Source organism: Somniosus microcephalus, chromosome 8, assembly GCF_052327205.1.
Source record: "Somniosus microcephalus isolate GS21.2 chromosome 8, FLI_Smic_1.0, whole genome shotgun sequence".
Classification (NCBI taxonomy): domain Eukaryota; kingdom Metazoa; phylum Chordata; class Chondrichthyes; order Squaliformes; family Somniosidae; genus Somniosus; species Somniosus microcephalus.
The window spans coordinates 148,968,140-148,981,855 of record NC_140994.1 but is presented as its reverse complement, the minus strand read 5'-3'; positions in this window follow the sequence as shown (position 1 = coordinate 148,981,855).

The following is a 13,716-nucleotide window of genomic DNA, read 5'->3' as shown; positions in this document are numbered from 1 at the left end:
CACTGATGGAGAGCTCTTACCAACAGTCCAATATGGGATGGAGGCTCACTATGAATATTTAATTGAGCCAACCGTTAGAAATTGTGTGAGGTCAGCCATGTATGATTTTGGCAAACCCTGAGTTCAGTGACTGGAATATATACTCTGCAATTGCTCATATTTATACAGTTTGAAACCTTATAACTAGAAATATTTCTAAAGTTGCAAAGTATGGTTAAGAAAACATACATTCATCTATAAAATGAATTGCTGTAGGAGTAATGTGGTGAGGGTACACAGCTGATAAGTGTGGCTTGTGGTGCCCAAGCACAGTAGTACTTCAGGTGCTAGGGCCCTATATTATTGGACATAGAGGCCTGAGATTTACTCTTTTTTTCAATGTATTGAACACAGGATAGTGCAGGCATGAAATGCCTAGAGCACCGGGAGCCTGTGCACCAACTCATTAAGGCCCCAGAGACTCCGCAATTTAGGGGACTTCACCATAATGCAGCTCAAAAGTCTGACAGCGCTCCAGCAACTGGACATCCATTCAGTAAAGTCCACGTCAAAAATTAAAATTAGCAGTGCGGGGTGATCCTCTTTTTGTTACAGGTCCTTCTTTACTTTACAGATCACCTTTCAGCAGACTGCCAGTTCCTGGCGACTGAGTGCCCCCACCACATTTTAGTAAAAATGCCGGCATATCACTCTCAGCCAGCTCTGGCTGCTGGCACCCGACATCCCAGCGTTCAAGCCGCATGGTGCTCAGAAGACGCCATGTGCTACATGCTGGGAATGCGAAAATATGTTTGATGAACCGAGCTCACATCATTATGCGAGGCCAGTTCATTTGGTCTCAAGCGCAGGTGCACGCAGCACTTTAGGAGCAACGGTCCCAGTGGCTTTGTGCCTTAACTGCATTATTGATCTGCATCTTGGAGAACCAATGCCTAGAATTAACCGGTGATGAACACAGTTTTAATCTGTGACTGCAATGAGCTCCCAATATGAGCTACACTGTTGCTGAAAGGAATAGAATGTCTCTCCACAGAGTGAAAATTGTATTGTTAGAATGTGTTTTTTTAATAATATAGAACTGCAGTCCTTGTCTATGTTCCAGGAATAAGGGCTCTGGATGCAGGAATCAAACCCTTACAAGTTTATTAAGGGTTAAATGTCTATCTGACATCCTGTGGTGGCCAAGGTTAAGGGCTAATATTACTATTTAGGATTAAGGTTAGTGAGGCCGGCTCAGAAGGCTAGCAAGGCATAAAAGGGGCTATACAATATAACTTCGTCTTCAGGCATGCAAAAACAGTGATAGAGTTAGAGCTAAATGTAAACATGCACCCTGACCTAGAAAGCAGGCTGATTTTTGCACTGTCAGCTACATTTGCAGGCTTTTCGTTTTGAGCTTTTAACTATAAAGCTCAATATAAAATGGATTCTTTTACACAATGGATTCCTTTACTAGTTCTCGCTGTTGATCCCTAACAGTATGAGAAGATTCCATTTACCCACTTTCAAGCTCTTTCAGGGGTATCTACAAAGGGAATAATAGAGGAAAAGGATTTCATATACAATGCATTACTTTAGAAGAGTAGTCACTAATGTTACGTAGACAATCAAAAAGGTACGACACTCTAAAAAAAAAAAACCCCAATGAAATTATCTTTTTAAGCAAAAATAGTCTGACCAGCACTGTAATGCAATTTCATTGCTGCATTAGTATCAGGAAAATTATGTCATTTCCTTACCAGACAACTGTGGGACACAATACACCGTCTGAAATAATAACTCCCACCAAGCTAAATAAACTAAGGCTGTATTTCATGTTAATCAGTTTCCTTTCTAAATGCATTATGACCTCAGTGTTCAGACATTATAAACTACTGAACAAGGAAATCAAGGGCACTTTATGCAAAGTACATTTCAGACACTGTCACTTCAAGCTGGCCTTTTTAAATATTCTGAGGCAGCCACAGGGAACTTTGCACTTTGGGTTTACGTTTGTAGCATAACATTCATTTAAACATAAATAAAAACAGAAGATGCTGGAGATACTCAGCAGGTTAGGCAGCATCTGTGAAGAGAGAAACAGATTTAACATTTCAGGTCGATGACCTTTCGTCAGTTCTGATGAAAGGTCATCGACCTGAAACAATGGCCCAGAACTTCGGGTCTCCACGGGTGAGTACGCACGGGGTACTCACCCGTAGGCCCGATGGAAGTGCCTGTTTCCTGCATGCACTGCGCATGCGTGGGAACCCGGCACTTCCGTTCCCCTGAAAGGAGTTCATAGTTCGAACGCATGCGCGGGAGAGGCTGCGTGTGCGCATCAAACTTAGGTTTTTTTTGCAGGTTTTCCCAGGAAGGTAAGTCTCCAGAAGTTACAAGGCCTGCTTTTTACAAAGTAAGTGGTGAATTAATTAAAATTAAAACATTTTTTCCACAGGTTTATTATTTTTAAATACTTTAAAGAAAGGTAAGTTTATTTTTAGCCCCGTTAGAAAATTAAAAAAAATTCAAAAATTTAAATTATTGTTTAAAATAGTTATTTCATGTAATTTATAGTTTATTTTAAAAATGTGATGTTTTTTATAAATTTATTTTAAGGTTTAGTGATGTTTTGGGGCCCGTAGTATTTATAAGTTTTGACAGCCCTTCCTGTCAAACTTATGAATGAAGCATTCCCTGCTCCGATTGGCTCCCCATGGCCCACATGATCCCAGGGGACGCATCAAACTAACGGCGCCTTGGGATACGCAAGCACTGCGCGCCGGCAGTTGGAGCAGGCCCAGGATCGGAATTCCACGCGGGCCCACAGCTCAACGGCCGGCGCACTATGTAAGTGCAGGTCGGGGGCTTACACCCACGGGAAGCCCCCCGACCTGAATTTCTGGGCCGTTAACTCTGTTTCTCTCTTCACAGATGCTGCCTGACCTGCTGAGTATCTCCAGCATTTTCTGCTTTTATTTCAGATTTCCAGCATCTGCAGTATTTTCTTTTTGTATTCATTTAAACATTCCTGGTTGGCCTGAAGGATTTCCATAAAATTATCAAATTATAGGGAAGAGTCTGTGACCCTGTCACAGTGCCAGTTGTAATGCCCCACTTTCGGTGTCCTGTGCACCATTAGCATTGGTGCCTGACCTTGTCAAAGTTTGAGAGATCAAGTTATTTATCCTCAATGAGCAGTTGAGGCAGAGACCAGAGCCTCTTTTAAGGAAAATGGATAAATATTTGAAGCAGAGAAAGACACAGGTGTATAGGGAGAGAACAGAACAATGCGGTTTGTTTTGGATTGCTCTCCTTTTGTGCTGTAAATGTCTAAGGACCTGTAAGCATGCAACAAAAACAATAAATTACAGAATATTTAAGACTGCTTATTTTTGAAGGGGTAGTTGTGTTGAGATGTTTAAATAATGAATGGAATGAACAAAGTAGATAGAGGATGACTCTTGCTTCAAGGGGAGGAATTCAGAAGAAGGAAACACAGGGGTAGATTCTTGTCTATACCGACTGGGCATTAACTATCACCTGGGCAGAGCAGAGTGTGGAAAATCTGGTGCCAAGCATTGCACGTCCCTAACAGAACCCTGACATTGTTTCCATTTAAATTAATGCAAAGAAAATCAGGGTTGTTCTCTAACAGGTATGTGCCCAGTTCTCCTCTCTATGCTCCGCCGAGGTAATGCTTAATGCCCAGACGGTAAAGATGAAAATCTACCCCATTATCTTAAATTTAGATCTAAAATTATTAAAATCAAATCCAGAAAAAAGATTTCTCACAAAAAAAGTGAGGATTAGCAACACACTGCCCCAAAGTTGGGGAATAATTCGCGGTGTTTAAACTTGGTGAGTAAAAGTATTAAAAGATTATGGAGAGTGAAGTAAGATATTAAAATTGAGCGTAACAGGGCATGTTTAGTAGAACTCAATCGCGGCCACAGAATGTTTAAAGATGAAGTGTACTAATTATTTGTATGTTTAATTGCAGAAATGACCCTACCAGTTTAGAGAGATGAACCTTACAAAAGGAGATACTGGCATAACCCTTCTCTGGAGAAATGAAACTTAGTAGGGGCCAGAAAGGGAATGACTCGTTTCCCAGAAGTCACATGACTGGATGACTCATTTCCAAGAAATCAGAGGGTCTGCATGCCCCCTTCAGTGGAAAATGAAACTTATCTTATAGGTTTTTTTGTATGAGTTAGACACTCCTAGATAGTGATTAATGTATAGACTTTTAAATCGATTGGATCTCTGAGGAGGGAGGGCTTGCAAAATGTGTATAATTGTGTGGATCTGGAGAGGTTCAGTGGAGTTGGAGCCTTGTGTGGTGACACAAGAGACCTATCTCCCCAGGCCTGAATAAACCGTTTTGACTTCAATTATTGGGTCTGTCTTTCTTTCGGCAAGCCAGTGACGTCGACTTTGTATATCACTTAGTCCGCACTTTGGGGGCTTACATCAATTGGCGACGAGGATGGGATACGCGATCTGAACAAGACTCTCGGACAACTTAACCTAAGACAGGTGAGTATGTTTTTAATTACCACCTGTAAAATTAGAGGTTAATTGTTGGCGAGACGTTAAGTCAGAATTGACGTATAAAAGAACTATAAAAAGAAAGACACCTTTAATTGAAAGCGGTTAAAAAGTAAACTGCAGTTAGGGGCAGGGCGTTCCAGGGAAAAAAGGAATGTCTGCTGTGTGTGTTGTAGCTCCACCCACTTCTCTGTGTTAAAGAAAAAGCATTTAACCCCTTTGTCTTGTCTTGGATTTTGGAAGTTTAAGAATGTGCGAATAAGATTGTGCCCTCAGAATGGAAAAAAAACCTATTACAATTTAAGTTAAGCTGGTGTATAAAAACTAAGAGCAACAAAAAGTTTGTTTAATGAAAGATTAAGTTTCAGTCCAAGATCTAACCTTGGAGTTATGAGGTAAATTAACCTGTTAAAACCAGACTTTCATTGTGGCCGCAGTGAAATTCTGGTTGATGTAAATTGGTGTAGTCCGAATTGAATAAGATAACTCCACTCCACAAGAATATCTGATAGTGGCAGGTCCCTCTACAATATTTAATTGACTATGGTACTGGGAGCTGTATAGAAGGCGGGACTAGAGTTAAACCTTAGAAAGGTATAGGTAGGGAAGGATGAAGTAGTCTATCTAGGATACATAGTGACACAAGGGAAGAGACAAATGCCCAAAAACAGATGGAAGGGGCATTAGGACTGGCTGCGTGCTTTGATTGCTCGCAAGCTTCTAGGGATGGCAGCAGGAAGGGACCGCGCAAAAGAGGGGAGGGGGATCCGAGGATGTTTGTTGACGCATTGGTAGGGGGCCGACAGTGCAAAATGTTAATAGACACAGGAGCCACAATCTCATTGACAGACTTACCCTTACCCCAAACGAAACTTTCAGTTAGTATAGCAGGAATCGATGGATGAAGAATCAGGACTTATAAGAGCGAAACAGTCTTACTAGAAATTGGATGTATAATAATACCTACACAGTTGTGGGTATGCGAGAACACCGAAGGAACAATCCTAGGGATAGATATACTGTGAGAAGTAGGATCTTTAGTCGACCCTAAAGCGAATGAAATGTACTGGCCCCCAGATTATAAGTTAAACAAACAGACAGGCCCGGGAAACAAAGTAGAAATGGCCCAGCCGATATAGGATTTGATCAAAGGGGGGTAGCCAAAGGAAAAAGTGTAAACCTATATAGATAGTCGGAATGCCTTTGGGGTGGTGTCTGATTACATGATAGCGGGAATAGGCAGGGATATATGGCACCAGGAGGAGGACCTGTAAGAGACAAGAATATAATCAAGGAATTAGTAGGAACCTCTCTCCTACCCAAAGAGTGCATAATAATAAATTAAAGCACACAAGAGGATGGGCAGCTAAACGAGCAACTGAGAGAGGGAATCTGACCAATGAAGCCCAAATATTCATGTTGAGTCAAAGTGTGAAACCACAACTATCTTTCAGTCAGGGGTGTTTTTTGGGTTGCGTGAAGTGACGCAATAATGTTTAGCTCCACCTTCAAAAGCCTGCGAAGGAGTTAACCCTTTCCACTGACAGCTGTTTGAGTTCACCAAGCAACATCTTCAGTATTACTGAATAGAATTTAAAGATATTGGACATTGTTAGGGTCTAATTGGAGCCTGAGCAGGCCAAGTGATATACGAGGTCGACGCGTTACCCAACTTAGACTTATGTGAATAAACTCACACAACCGAAGAAGAACAGTAGACCCCGCGGTCTCAGCTGCAAGCTTCTCGGTTTTACAATAGTAGCCGAGCTTCTTTTATACAGTTTAAAAACAGGAAAGGTACCATATCAGCAGTTATTACATTAATTCCTTGGCCAATCTGGTACTTTAGCATCCTTCAACTTTGGCCAATCCGATACCTTAGCAATCCTTAATCACATTCTGTCAAAAACAAGTTAATTATATTATTATACCGTTAGCTAGCTTCTTTCACAAACAACTTAATTATATTACTGTTAGCTAGCTTCTTTCATGTGACATGTTGGTATTTCGCAACCCTATTCTCACAGTGATACCTATGTCCTGCCAGTTGCGTAACCCTGCCCTTAAAAACCCTTTACCTCCCTTGTTCTTCCTAAACATAATTTTTCGCTCTTACAGTTTTACCCCAACAGTTGACTAGCCGTTCCTGTCTTACGTCTGTACAAGTGATATCACAAGTTGGTGCAAGCAGGTCAAGTCAGCTGTCTGTTATGCCAGTGTCTGCAAAATGTCAATAAATGTCAAGTATTTCAGCAGGCACTACGGTGCCATTTTAAATTTTCCTCCAACAGACATTATTAAATTTAAGTTTCTTAATGTTAAGCTGATATTTCCCCACAGTGATTGAAGGAAAATTAGGATTTGATAAATGGAAGTTATCTTATAAACTAATTGCAGCACCGTCTCAAACGGCCGGGAGACTGCTTGGGAGGCTGTCCTGTTACCCAAAGATAAATCTGGACAGATAGTTAGAGACATGAGGCCAAAGACCAACAGATTATACAGGATCGAGAACAGGATACACGGGACGACCAGAAGGAGGTCTTAGCAATAGATAGCAAAGTGATAGCAGAAATAATACCAGCCAAACCAGAGCTAGCACCCAGATGGTCGGGACCTTATGAAGTATTAATGAATAGTGATACATGTGCTCATATAGATGGGTCTGGAACGGGTAAAGGAAGGTGGAAACACTGGACTCAGTTAAAAATATATAAGAAAGACAATGAGTAAACCAGAGATGGTGCCCTTTTGACAGAGTGAGGAGTATACTAGAAGATATAAAGAATGGGAAGGGGAGTTACTACATATATCAATGATAGGGCTGTGTATGATGATAATGGGCTGTGTATGATGATAATATATGCCATAGTTTGCATCTTCAGGTATGTCTGGGGACAGAGCCACAGAACAAGAAATGAACCCGATGTACAGCATTTTGAACTGATAAAATGGATAAGAGCAGAATAATTCTAACTGTCTGGTGACGACCAGCCCCTTTTTGTAATTACAGGAACATTGGACGTCCGGAATGAGATGGAGCGTCCTCGCCTTGATCCTAGGGATGAACATAAGTATTGCCATTATCGAGGGGGATTAGTAATAAGGAGAACACAGGATGAGGTGTATTTTAGTGTGGCACATAGAGTTACTAAGCTTGCCATTAATATGAGTACTTTTGAGATACAGAACAAGCATAGAACTCCCTGTGGGTAAAACAATTAGAGGGTCCACAGGGAAAATCTATCTTACAAAGGTGTAAGAAACGGGGAGTATTGGAAACGACCGGAGCAGGGTATGCGGCCGGGTTAGCAACAGTTAATAGCTTGGATATAGAAGGAGTAAACGAAGGAGTAGAAGAATTACAAGCAAAAATAGAGAAGTTACTAAAACAAGCTACTGGAAATAGCCAGCAATTGACACTGGCAGGGAAACCAAACAATAATGCAATTGTCGGGGGTGGAAGAGATAGTAGCCCCCCATGCAGAAACAATCAATACAATTATTGATAGACTTAATAATGCTTCTCGCCAAATCGATAGGAACTAATATGTGCCACGTAGGGCTCATGGCTATTGTCGAATGCTCAGCATAACATGAGGCAAATAAATAATGGACAGATCCCTGATTGGATTACGAATGAGGATCTGGAACCTTGGATTGACACAAATAAAAGCCTATGCAAGGGATGTAAAATGGGACAAGTATACTGGGCAGGCGATTGTCTGACCCCATGGACTAAGATGATTGGCTTTATACTGGCCATCCCACAATTCCCAGAAGGGGGACAACCCCGATACGATGTGATTAATATAGGAGAAGTACAAAGGGAAAGTGGGTTAAATATCATGCTGTCCCTACCAAGGCGCTTTGGGAAAGGGATGAAGATAATAAACAGAAGAATGAAACCTAAAGGGGGGTGGTAATGGGCGGGTGCCACCACAAGGGAAGGACATGGGTGTGCACACACCCCCCCACCGAGGGAGACACATCCGAGTGCGGGTTTGCGAAAATTACCAATTGCACCCTCGAGGTACACCCAAGGGGGATACACCGGACAAGGGTGGCACCAAGGAACAACGGGACATGTTGTGTCACCACAATTGAATAGAAATATGAATATCAAGATATGGCTTGAACCATTCCCCAACCAAACCGTTGTTTTGGTCTAAAGATACCTACACAGATAGGAAAACCTGGTCATTTGATAATATGGGACTTACTAAAAAGGGTTGAAACTTATGTCATACCAGAGCCCAAGGCAATTCCTAAGTTAGAGGAAGCTTGGCAGAAGTTACGGCAGGACACGAAGGAAATTTTAAAGTATTATCATAAAATAGAAGAAGGCTTAAAGAGACAACCGAAAGACATTAGTACAACATTAGAGGAAACTCACCCACTTCCTCCTATTTTGATAATTGGGGACCAGGATGGTCAGGGTCATTAGGCGCCTCAGTGATACAAGGCACAATGATATTCTTCATGATTGTTATTACGATATGTTCTGTATTTTTACTGCTCCAGTGCCTCTGTACCAGAATGAGTAAGGCCAAAATTGGTGCAGTGAAAGAAGTCGAGCCTGAGGAGGGGCAGGTAGCGAAGTTAAGAATGGACAACTCCCCCGCCTCTCCAAGGCAAATGGTGTAAGACGTGATATGAAGCCCTGAAATTATGAGGGATTAATTGGGCACTGTAATTAAGGACCGGGCCGGCCAACCGTAAGATGGAGGTGGCAGAAGGAGGGTGGCAGGAGGGTGGTGAATGAGGATTGGTGAGTGATGACAGTCTCGAATTGGCATGTCACACACCCAACGCGGGAATGAGGGACAAGCTTGAGCAGAAAGCATAAACCATTAATGAAGGGTCTAAGGGGCCCCCGGGAATGGTTACACCGGAAGGAGTGCATAAAGGAAAGCCCACCGTAAAGGAAAGACCACCATACCACGGGGGGGGGGGAAGTAGGCCTCCAAATTGATAGGATATATACATGTATAACCTAGACTGGTAGAAAGCCAGGGAGTGCACGCTTTGGCAGACACCAGGCAGTAGAAATACATGTTGACCTGTTTTGGAACAGTTGTCCAAAAGGTCAAAAGGGGGGACTGAAGTAAGATATTAAAATTGAGCGTAACAGGGTATGTTTAGTAGAACTCAATCGCGGCCACAGAATGTTTAAAGATGAAGTGTACTAATTATTTGTATCTTTAATTGCAGAAATGACCCTACCAGTTTAGAGAGATGAACTTTACAAAAGGAGATACTGGCATAACCCTTCTCTGGAGAAACGAAACTTAGTAGGGGCCAGAAAGGGAATGACTCGTTTCCCAGAAGTCACATGACTGGATGACTCATTTCCAAGAAATCAGAGGGTCTGCATGCCCCCTTCAGTGGAAAATGAAACTTATCTTATAGGTTATTTTGTATGAGTTAGACACTCCTAGATAGTGATTAATGTATAGACTTTTAAATCAATTGGATCTCTGAGGAGGGAGGGCTTGCAAAATGTGTATAATTGTGTGGATCTGGAGAGGTTCAGTGGAGTTGGAGCCTTGTGTGGTGACACAAGAGACCTATCTCCCCAGGCCTGAATAAACCATTTTGACTTCAATTATTGGGTCTGTCTTTCTTTCGACAAGCCAGTGATGTCGACTTTGTATATCACTTAGTCCGCACTTTGGGGGCTTACATCAGAGAGAGGTAGAGAATAAGGATTATGAAGATAAAGAGAACTATGGCTAACAAAATAGCAGAGCAGGCTGGATGGGTTCAATGGCCGATTGCTTAGCTTATGTTATTTGGTTCAAGTAGAACACACACATATGGCCTGGATTTTAATGTTCAGACGCGCTAGCAGCAGATGGAGGGGGGGGGGCGCGATAACATGTGGGAAATCCGGAATTATGTGAAGTGCGTCAGTCAGTGGCTTTTTAACCCAGCCACTGCATTAACAACAACATCAACAACAACTTGTATTTATATAGCACCTTTAATGTAGTAAAACGTCCCAAGGCATTGCACAGGAGTATATTAAGACAAAAAAATTGACACCGATCCACATAAGGATAAATTAGGGCAGGTGACCAAAAGCTTGGTCAAAGAGGTAGGTTTTAAGGAGCGTCTTAAAGGAGGAAAGAGAGGTAGCGAGGCAGACAGGTTTAGGCAGGGAATTCCAGAGCCTAGGGCCGAGGCAACAGAAGGCACGGCCACCAAAGGTTGAGCGATTACAATCAAGGATGCTCAATAGGGCAGAATTAGAGGAGCGTGGATATCTCGGGGTGATTGTGGGTCTAAAGGAGATTACAGATAGGGAGGGACGAGGCTATGGAGGGTTTTGAAAACAAGGATGAGAATTTTGAAATCGAGGCACTGCTTAACCGGGAGCCAATGTAGGTCAGCGAGCACAGGGGTGATGGGTGAACGGAACTTGGTGCGAGTTAGGACACAGGCAGCTGAGTTTTGGATGACCTCAAGTTTACGTAGGGTAGAATGTGGGAGGCCAGCCAGGAGTGCATTGGAATATCCAAGTTTAGAGGTAACAAAGGCATGGATGAGGGTTTCAGCAGCAGATGAGCTGAGGCAAGGGCGGAGACAGGTGATGTTACGGAGGTGGAAGTAGGCGGTCTTTGTTATGCTGCGGATATGTGGTCGGAAGCTCATTTCGGGGTCAAATATGACACCAAGGTTGCGAACAGTGTGGTTCAGCCTCAGACAGATGTTAGGGAGAGGGATGGAGTCAGTGGCTGGAGAATGGAGTTTGTGGTGGGGAACTGAAAAAAATGGCTTCGGTCTTCCCAATATTTAATTGGAGAAAATCTTTGCTCATCCAGAACTGTATGTGATGGATAGTGTACTCCACCACAATCTGTAACCTCATGGCCCGGCATATCCCTCACTCGACCATTACCACCAAGCCAGGGGACCAGCCCTGGTTCAACAACGAGTGTAGAAGAGCATGCCAGAAGCAGCACCAGGCGTACCTAAAAATGAGGTGCCAACCTGGGAAAGCTGCAACACAGGACTACATGCATGCTAAAAAGCAGAAGCAGCATGCTATAGACAGGGCTAAGCGATCCCACAATCAACGGACCAGATCAAAGCTCTGCAGTCCTGCCACATCCAGTCGTGAATGGTGGTGGACCATTAAACAACTAACGGGAGGAGGAGGCTCCAAGAATATCCCTATCCTCAATGATGGTGGAGCCCAGCATGCGAGTGCAAAAGACAAGGCTGAAGCATTTGCAACCAACTTCAGCCAGAAGTGCCGAGTGGATGATCCATATTGGCCTACTCCCGAGGTCCCCACCATCACAGAAGCCAGTCTTCAGCCCATTCAATTCACTCCACGTGATATCAAGAAATGGCTGAGCGCACTGAACACAGCAAAGGCTATGTGCCCCGACAACATCCCGGCTATCGTGCTGAAGACTTGTGCTCCAGAACTAGCCAAGCTGTTCCAGTACAGCTACAACACTGGCATCTATCCGACAATGTTGAAAACTGCCCAGGTATGTCCTGTCCACACAAAGCATGACAAATCCAACCCGGCCAATTACCGCCCCATCAGTCTACTCTCAATCATCAGCAAAGCGATGGAAGGTGTCATCGACAGTGCTATCAAGCGGCACTCATTCAACAATAACCTGCTCACTGATGCCCAGTTTGGGTTGCACAAGGGCCACTCAGCTCCCGACCTCATTACAGCCTTGGTCCAAACATGGACAAAGGAGCTGAATTCCAGAGGTGAGGTGAAAGTGACTGCCCTTGACATCAAGGCAGCATTTGACCGAGTCTGGCATCAAGGAGTCCTAGTAAAACTGAAGTCAATGGGAATAAGGGGGAAAACGCTCCACTGGCTGGAGTCATACCTAGCACAAAGGAAGATGGTTGTGGTGGTTAACGGTCAATCATCACAGCCCCAGGACATCGCTGCAGGAATTCCTCAGGGCACTGTCCACGTTCCAAACATCTTCAGCTGCTTCATCAATGACCTTCCTTCCAACATAAGGTCAGAAATGGGGATGTTCGCTGATGGCTGCACAGTGTTCAGCGCCATTAGCAACTCCACAGATAATGAAGCAGTCCATGCCCACATGCAACAAGACCTGGACGACATTCAGGCTTGAGCTGATAAGTGGCAGGTAACATTCGCGCCACAGAGGTGCCAGACAATGACTATCTCCAACAAGCGAGAGTCTAACCACCTCCTCTTGACATTCAATGGCATTACCATCGCCGAATCCCCCACTATCAACATCCTGGGGGTCACCATCACAGAATCACAGAATCACAGAAACCCCACAGTGCAGATAGAGGCCATTTCGGCCCATCGAGCCTGCACCGACACATATCCCTCCCGATCCCCGTAACCCCTACACCAACACATATCCCACCCTATCCCCGTAACCCCACGTATTTAATCCCCCTCACACTAAGGGTCAATTTATCATAGCCAATCAACCTAACCCACACATCTTTGGACTGTGGGAGGAAACCATTAACCAGAAACTTAACTAGACTAGTCACATAAATACTGTGGCAACAAGAGCAGGTCAGAGGCTAGGTATTCTGCAGCGAATGTCTCACCTCCCGACTCTCCAGAGCCTTTCCAGCATCCACAAGGCACAAATGAGGAGTGTGATGGAATACTCTCCACTTGCCTGGATGAGTGCAGCTCCAACAACACTCAAGAAGCTCAACACCATCCAGGACAAAGCAGCCCGCTTGATTGGCACCCCATCCACCACCTTAAACATTCGCTCCCTCCACCACTGGCGTACCGTGGCTGGAGTGTCTACCATCTACAAGATGCACTGCAGCAACTCGCCAAGGCTTCTTCGGCAGCACCTCCCAAACCCGTGACCTCTTCCACCTTGAAGGACAAGGGCAGCAGGCGCATGGGAACACCACCACCTCCAAGTTCCCCTCCAAGGCACACACCATCCTGAGTTAGAAGTATATCGCCGATCCTTCATTGTCGCTGGGTCAAAATCCTGGCACTCCCTACCTAACAGCACTGTGGGAGTACCATCACCACACGGGCTGCAGCGTTTCAAGAAAGCGGCTCACCACCACCTTCTCAAGGGCAACTAGGGATGGGTAATAAATGCTGGCATTGCCAGCGACGCCCTGATCCCATAAAAATGAATAATTAAAAAAAGCAGACTGACAATTTAGACACCGTGG